The sequence below is a fragment of the Bidens hawaiensis genome, unplaced genomic scaffold (assembly GCF_021521415.1).
Source record: "Bidens hawaiensis isolate Kalapana, Puna unplaced genomic scaffold, B.hawaiensis_p1.1 tig00023231_1, whole genome shotgun sequence".
Classification (NCBI taxonomy): domain Eukaryota; kingdom Viridiplantae; phylum Streptophyta; class Magnoliopsida; order Asterales; family Asteraceae; genus Bidens; species Bidens hawaiensis.
In genome coordinates, this window is record NW_027493646.1 from 213,797 (window position 1) to 222,010 (window position 8,214).

Here is an 8,214-nt window from a genome sequence, read left to right on the forward strand (position 1 = left end):
GGCTTTTGATCGGAAGGAGGATCCGAATCGATTTATGATAACTTAGCTCGAAACTGTGATCCAAAACGGCTTGATTTTTGATAATTGTAAGTTCGAACACTCGAATTGGAGGATTATTTCGTCGTTTGGAGCACCATTTCGAACTAATTTTACTTCAATTGGTTCGTATTTTCCTTCCGATTAAAAGCCCTAAAACATTAGTTTGAAAATCGGAAAAAAATATAACGTCATTAAGTTATTTTTAAAGGGGGGTCACTAGGGGAAGCTTTTTTTAAATTTGGGACCACCAGTGACGATAAATTAAATAAGTATTATTATCGGTCAATACCATGCAATAGGGATTATTAAAATCCAATAAACCATCAGGATATAGGTTTTTTCATTTTAGGGGTTGTAGTTTCTAAACGTTAGGGGCTAATATTGTCAAATTTAGACTTTAATTGGTTCTCTATTTAATTATATATGAACGATGCATTGCATAGGGATGTAAAATTGTCATGTGACCGTCAAATGAGCTTCTTGGGCTGGAAGGTAAAGTTGAGCCTTGCAATCCTGCATGGATTGCTATTTTATGTGTAACATTAATATCTATATTAATCTATTACAAATGACCCTTACAATTCTTTATTTAATTATAATTAGTAATTTGAACCCCCCCGCATTGCGGGGGCGGGCAGTCAATTTGAGTGTTAATGCGTAAATGAATCAGTAAACATCTAAAAATGCTGATGTGACTAACATACATGCAACAAAGAAATATATAGTGAAACTTCAAAACAAATCGAAATATAACCTATAAACTGAATTACAAAGTAAACACATGTTTTACCTAGCGCTTTGCGGAGTCTTAAAACTCCAATATTCTTAATTCAAATTGCAAACACTACAGAAAAATAAAATGATTATAACCAACAAAATTTATTACAAAATACAGTTCTTGTATTGCAAATGTTTGTACATCATTAGTGATTCTAAGAACATCTTTGTTTTCTCCTTCAAAGTTCTTTAATTCAACATTTATCATCTATCAATCAGTTCAGCAACAACATCTTGCAGCAGATTTAGCTTCAAGCATTCCTCCTCAGTTGACATAGTTTTTATGCTACATTTCCAATAAAATGCATTTTTGCTTTAGTATTTGTGAAGCAGAAACTTTCTCAAAATCACTAATGATGAAAATGCTAAGAATTGAAAATGCAAAAAACTAAAAAGCATTCCCATGTTATCAAAACAGCATTATCTAGAAATCAGTTTTGGTGAACCCATTGTTTGTAAAATTAAATCAAGGTTTACATGGTGGATCAACAAAAAGTGATGATGTACTGTTGGATGTGAGTTTGCACTTTAGAAAGTCTAGTTTCTAAGATAAAAGTTGCCAATTAGTATTTAACTCATCACAGCCTCTTAATACATGGATGTATATTGACTCCAAACACTCACACCAAGTAAAAGTTTTACCCATATACGATGCCAATATTATTGAGCCGTTACCCGACCGACTTGTTTAGCTCAGATCTGTCTATTGGACCACCATGGCTGTAGTAGTAGCAAATTGCAAGTGGAAAAAGTCGCACCTGCCGTTCTCGGATTATGCCACGCCAAGAGAAGATCACAACTTAATTCGTCACAACCTCTTACATCTGCACAAAAAGTATAGTTGCAGCCCATAAAAGGTGTAATTATAATACCTTTAACTCTGAATTGAAAAGGTCAACCTGACAAATCAATTAACCTGTATTCAGTTGTATCATCATGTCGATAATAAAATATGTGATCTGATCACATAATGACGCTCATCAGTTTAAACCTATGATTGTATGCATAGTTTGTAAGTGTAATATATTCACGTCGCAATTAGTTTGTATGTGTACAATAAAAAAAAACAAAGCATCTTTAGCCTTCCAAGTTTTCAAATCCGTTTAAAGACTCGTTAAACCTGACTAACACCCAGATTCGATATAGACATAGATGTTAGTTCACGGGTCTATGTAATGGCATTGCACGCAGACACAGTTCGGTTTTGGCGGGTAAACCCGTTTGCACATTCCTACCCATACAACCGATTAAAGTGTACACAAAACAATAACAACATTTTCACAATCAATAATTTCATTTCCTCCAGAAACAAACATTTCTATATATCAAATCCATCCGACCATTAATCTAAAAAAATTTCTAACTTAAATACTTGATCAACAAAGCAAGCACCACATATTAGGAAGTTCCACATTCAGAGTTATTTGCAAACCAACAAATTGCATCTCTAGTATTAGTTTTGTAAAACGAACCATCAAACTTCAAGCCATAACTTCACGCTAAAGCTTGTAAATTCTTTGAAACGCTAGTAAGTAAAGGATTATATTACGCAAGTTTCCAATACACAATTTAAACACAATATAAGTATAATAATTTTGAACATGTAAATTTTTGATAACGCCCCTTTAACCTAAATCAGAAAATCAATACACAAATATAGTCGGATGAAGAAGATAGGTTACCGTGATCTTCAGCCAGTGAAGAAAAGTGTTGGCCTAATCAATAATATGGTGGCCGGTGGTGGATGTCTGGTTGTGTGAGAACAAATAAACAAAGCATTTTGCCCCCCCCCCCTCACGCCAGACACCTAGGGATCCGAATCAGAACCAGTCAAAGATGGGCTTTCCACCGACCTGCATAATGTTATATCGAGCTTTCTCCATATCAATAAAAGATCATCATTAGAAAGCAAAGCGTATAAATGAAACCTCTTACCTTAAGCCAATGTTGAATTACTGCAATCTAATGCCGAGAGTAATAAAATGTAAAAGCTGCTCTCTCTAGTCATGTCCCATACCATGGTTGATGACATCCAAAGCATACTGAAACCATAAAATATATATTTAATAAACAAACAGAGACAAAAATCAAACCTATATATAACTCTCATATGTATGCATAATATGTAACACCAAGCATACCATATGTGGTGGGATTTGACATTGCAAATATCGGTGGTGTTATTGAAGTTGAGCTTCAAGTGCTTCTAATACCTAAAAAAAATAAACCTCCAACTGCAGAAAACCCAATTGAATAAAATAAAATGAATTAGAATAGGCGGGCCGGCCTGTTTTAAATCTAAAATGATAGTATTACCTTCATATGAAATCCACTACTGCCAATTGCATTCACAATATATGTCCATTTATTCATTTAAGCATCTGTAGAGCAACAAAATGTCAGTTCGAGTACTTAAAGGAGTTACTAGAATATGAAAATTTAATATATCTTTGATTCAAGCTAGTTCATGTAATTGAGTGTCAATATGATACACATTGAACCTGTGATAGAAGATATTATAGTAAATGCATTCAAAAGAATGTATGCATGTAAAAAGGTGAAGCGTTGATTGGGTTGCAAAATTTCACAATGGTCTGAACCGCCTCCAAGGCTCCAAGTGATTAAAGTTTAAAAAACTCGGGTACGACCAAGCTAGATAATAGATAATAAAAGTATGTGAACATCCACAAAACGCATTAAATCAATTTTTTTGGTGTAGATAAAAAATCTGGAAGTCAAACTTAAAACAGTAATCTCAAATAACTTACCATTGGCAAAACCCATGTGGTTCAATCGAACATCAAGCAAGCCTCACCATCAGACCACTACCGTCATGAGACAACCCACACATCCAACCCAACGTCACGGACGATTTTGGGGTTTTATACCAGAAACCATAATCAACGCCACACCATCCGGAAAACAAAGAGCCAGAAATCAAATTTCATCCCCCTTACCACACTACCGTGATCACCACACAACTCTTAAAAATAAGAGTTTTACAAGTGTGTAAGCAAAATGTACAACTTCTAAAGCATATATTTATCAACACCCCTCATTTTTGAATTGATGCCCATCTTCAACACATACAGAAGATCTAAAAATTTCAAATTCAAATCACCTCCATCAAAACCTAAAAATATTCTTCTCCTCCTATCCAAAACCTGACGTCTTCGGTTCTACTCTCTCTCTCTCTCTGTCTCTTCAAGATCCGCCATGGTCCTTCATCCGACGTCCAACGACTGTCATCAACACTCGATTATTTTGGTTCTTCTGGTCCACCCGCACGTCTACCCTTGATTGGTTTATAAAGGTTTTCCAATCCTGTGTAAATTTTTTCTTTTCTTTTTATTTTGTTCTCTTTTAGAAAATCTAAGTGATCTTGTGTTGCTTTGATGATGACGACGGAGAGGAGGAACAAGAAATTAAGTGAAACCATTTCGGCTTTTAATTGATTTTGTTTATGATTTTCGGTGTTTATAATTTCTTCTTATATTTGTTTCTTCCCTAATTTTTTAGATGAATTACAAGTCTCCGTCAGTTGAAACAATCATGGTTCTTGCTACACTGCTGCAGTGCGGTTGATTGTTAAAAACTTTAAGGTACAATACTTTTTTGCTCAGCCCAAATTTGACAGATTCAGTCAGAAGGTTTTTATGTATTTAGATGATCATTTGGTGTTTTAAATGAACTATGTTATTTATTTACCTAAATGATAGATGTTTTATAAGTTAACAAATTGATTTATTCAATTTTGTGGTTAAAGATATATCTTTTAAAACAATTTTCTGTTGCACAGATATCATCATGTACTCGACTTCTAAAAGTTGAAACAATTGATTTTGTTATTACTGACATGAATTTGTACTTAAGTTTATCATAACTTTACATATAATAATTGTTATATAAATATACATTTGATATATAAAATTAAAGTTATTCAAGTAATAAGCCCGTTTTGGCTGTGAGCTAGCTTAGGCTCGGTAAATAAAGCTGAGGCTCGGACTCGTTTATGAAACAAGTTTATTTTTAAGGCTCAAGCTACGGGCTGTTTTTATATATTCTATTATGATTGGAAACACACAACAACCATAGGGTGTTGTCATATTGTTGTGTACGTGCACATTGTTATATATTTTTCTGTTTATTAACAACATGAACGTGTCCGCGTTTGTTTATGTTCATTCATTAACAATATAAAGTAACGAGCAGTTCATGAATGAACATAACGGAGTTAAGATTTGTCACACCCCGACCAAAGGCGGCGGAACATGCCGGGGTGCAACGTGATTGGACAAATACACAAGACACTATTAAAGTGACAACATTTAATCAACTCATTAATTTTATTCAATCACCAAAGTAACACATATTGTTCATACAAATAACATCAAAACATAAGAAATAGATATTGTTCATTCTTCTAATAACCTAGCGGTATCAAAATAGAATGACGTCTTCAAACTCCAACTCAAGTAATAATCAAACCTGTAACATGCATAAAATAACATTTGTCAACACGTATGTTGGTGAGCAATTTCATAGTTTTGAGTATATATAATATGAGTGAAATCAACAAACGTATGTGAGACTATAAATAAAAGCATCAATCATGGTATATAAAAAATATGTAAATGAGGATCCTTTCTAATCGGTAAGAATACCGACATACTTGGATAATGAGGCCCATTCTACTAGCACAAGGCTAAGTAGTTAGGGGAGCGTATGATCATACTTAATGAGGCTCAACAACAACATAAAAATAAACACTCGCGCACGTAAAGCATATGAGACATATAACACACAATAGAGCAAGTATTCTAGCATCATATACCATAAGGTTTGTGGTTTGAGAAATGAGTATAATATAAATCATTTTTGTTTGAATAAGTATGCATGTTACCCCCAAAAGATAAAAGTGAAAACGAGGGATGAAATGTACTCACGTTAACTAAGTAACTTGAAAGATTGATTCGTGAATAATCGGAGATCGGGTTTAGCGAACAAGACCTAGATTAAATGGGTCTTAAGTTAGTAAGTAGTCTTGGAAGGGTTTAAAGTAAAATATGACAAGTAAAGTAAATAATGAAGTTCATGGTTTAAAAATATACATAGTTGGGAAATTAAAGACATGAGAAAAAAAAGTAAGTTTACTCGAAACCGGGTATTGGTATTTCATTCATAATTATTACTCAACCTATGTTAAGTAACTTATATGGGTTATAATGCACTAATGCAAGACCCTTTGGGTATATGAACATCAAAACAAGGTTTTAATCGAGTGTTCGGATTTTGTTAACTTAGGTCTAGATAATTAACTAAACTCAAAGTTAACTTTCCAAAATGTTTTGAGATAACTCAATAAAATCGAAAGACTTAACCAAGTATATAGTTCTATTATGAAGAAGCTTAACATCCGTTAAGTGAGTATTTGGTATCACCGGTCCAAGCTTGTTATAAGATCAAGTTGGATACCGACACACCAAGTAAGTTGATAAAATACATAAAATTAGTTTAAAATACATTCTTGAAGAAAAGATGAGTTTCGATGGCCAAAAACACACTTGTGTGTCTTAGGCAAGTGAACTCGGTTTAGTTCGGTTTTGGTTCGGTCCTTGACTCGGAATGATACCGAGGATGGTTGCCACATACCCAAATACCATAGAACTATCAAAATGGTTTTAGAAGTTACAAGGTTCAAATCTTTCATAAACATGTTTATTTAACTATTTTAAACAAAACTAGTAAACAAAACTATTTAAAACAAAAGCTAGTAAACAAGAGTTCGGTCTTGGTTCGGTCTTGATTCGGGTCTAATCTCGGGATGAAACCGAGACTAGTGACTTCATAACCAATACCATGAAACTCTTTAACATGAATTAAAAGCTAAACTACTTACAATATGAACAAGACTAGGAAAGTATTAAAGGAAAATAGTATAAACAAGAACTACAAAGAGTTCTCCATGTAGCCTTGCCTTGTAGCATATCACCTCCCGAAGAAGATGAAAGCCGAAGGAAACAAGGGGTGCATATTATATATATGTTGTGCCACAAGATATGAATTAATAAGTAACAAACAAGAATTAAAGAAGGTTATTGCTTGATTATTAAGAACCTTAGAGGTTAGAGATATGAACTTTATTTGGGAGAGAAAGAAGATGAATGAGCAAAGAATAATGAAGAGGATGGGGTTGTTTATATAGGGAAGGAGTCAAACTTGTTTTCCTTATTTTATATCAATACTTGCATGTGTTTTTTTTTTTTTTTAAAAAAGGTTTAAATAATACAATCTAGTAACAAATCCAAAAGGTAAGAGATGATTATGAAACATAAAAATCCAACATTTTATATTAGTGAAAGACTTCGTTTACAAATCGGGTCGGGTTTTGATACAAATACAAATACAAAAAAGATCGAAAATGACGAATGTTTCACTCTTTCCTACTTTAGGAAATTTCGTCCCGAAATTAAGAAGAATCCGTAATAAATAAGTGCGGGTATTTTTCCTTAATCTTGTCTTCTCGTTCCCAAGTAAATTCAGTGCCACGCCGTGATTTCCAACGGACGTTAACTAAACGGATGCGGCTACGTTTGGTTCGTTTCTCATTGCGGTCCACGATTTCAATGGGTTTTTCGATCATTTGCAAGGTTTCATCGATACGTACTTCGTCGAGAGGTATATGGAGGTTACATTCGGCTAAGCACTTTTTGAGGTTTGAGACATGAAAGGTGGGATGAACACCGGCAAGTTCTTGCGGTAAATCGAGTTTATAAGCCACTTTTCAAATCCTTTCGAGGATTTTGAATGGGCCTACAAAACGAGGTGCTAGTTTTCCTTTCTTTCCAAACCGGACTACCCCCTTCCAAGGGGATACTTTGAGAAGGACAAAGTCACCAACATTAAACTCGAGAGGTTTTCGCCGTTTGTCGGCATAGCTCTTTTGGCGACTTCTAGCAGTAAGGAGATTTTTGCGAATTTGATCGATACGATCGGTAGTGTCTTGAACCATCTCGGGACCGGTGATTTGGGCTTCACCAATCTCGTTCCAACAAATCGGAGAACGACACTTACGACCATAAAGAGCTTGGAAAGGAGCCATCTCAATGCTAGAATGATAGCTATTATTGTATGATAATTCAATAAGTGGGAGATGAGAATCCCAATTTCCACCAAAATCAGGAACACAAGATCGAAGCATATCCTCGAGAGTTTGGATTGTGCGTTCGGATTGGCCATCGGTTTGAGGATGGTAAGCGGTGCTAAGATCGAGGCGAGTGCCCAAGGCTTCTTGAAGCGATTTCCAAAAACGGGATGTGAAACGAGCGTCACGATCAGAAATGATGGTCAATGAAATACCATGGCGGCATACAATCTCACGAACATAGATTTGAGCGA

At 34.6% G+C, this 8,214-nt stretch overlaps 1 long non-coding RNA gene across 1 annotated transcript; it reads right to left on the minus strand.

The window, feature by feature from the left end:
* Positions 1-866: 866 nt before the first annotated feature.
* LOC143567181 (uncharacterized) lies at positions 867-3,081 on the minus strand. The gene is made up of 3 exons (XR_013141372.1): positions 2,752-3,081; positions 1,492-1,615; positions 867-1,102 (listed from the first exon to the last, which is right to left on the minus strand). It is a non-coding gene; the product is annotated as an uncharacterized LOC143567181 (long non-coding RNA).
* Positions 3,082-8,214: the final 5,133 nt, after the last annotated feature.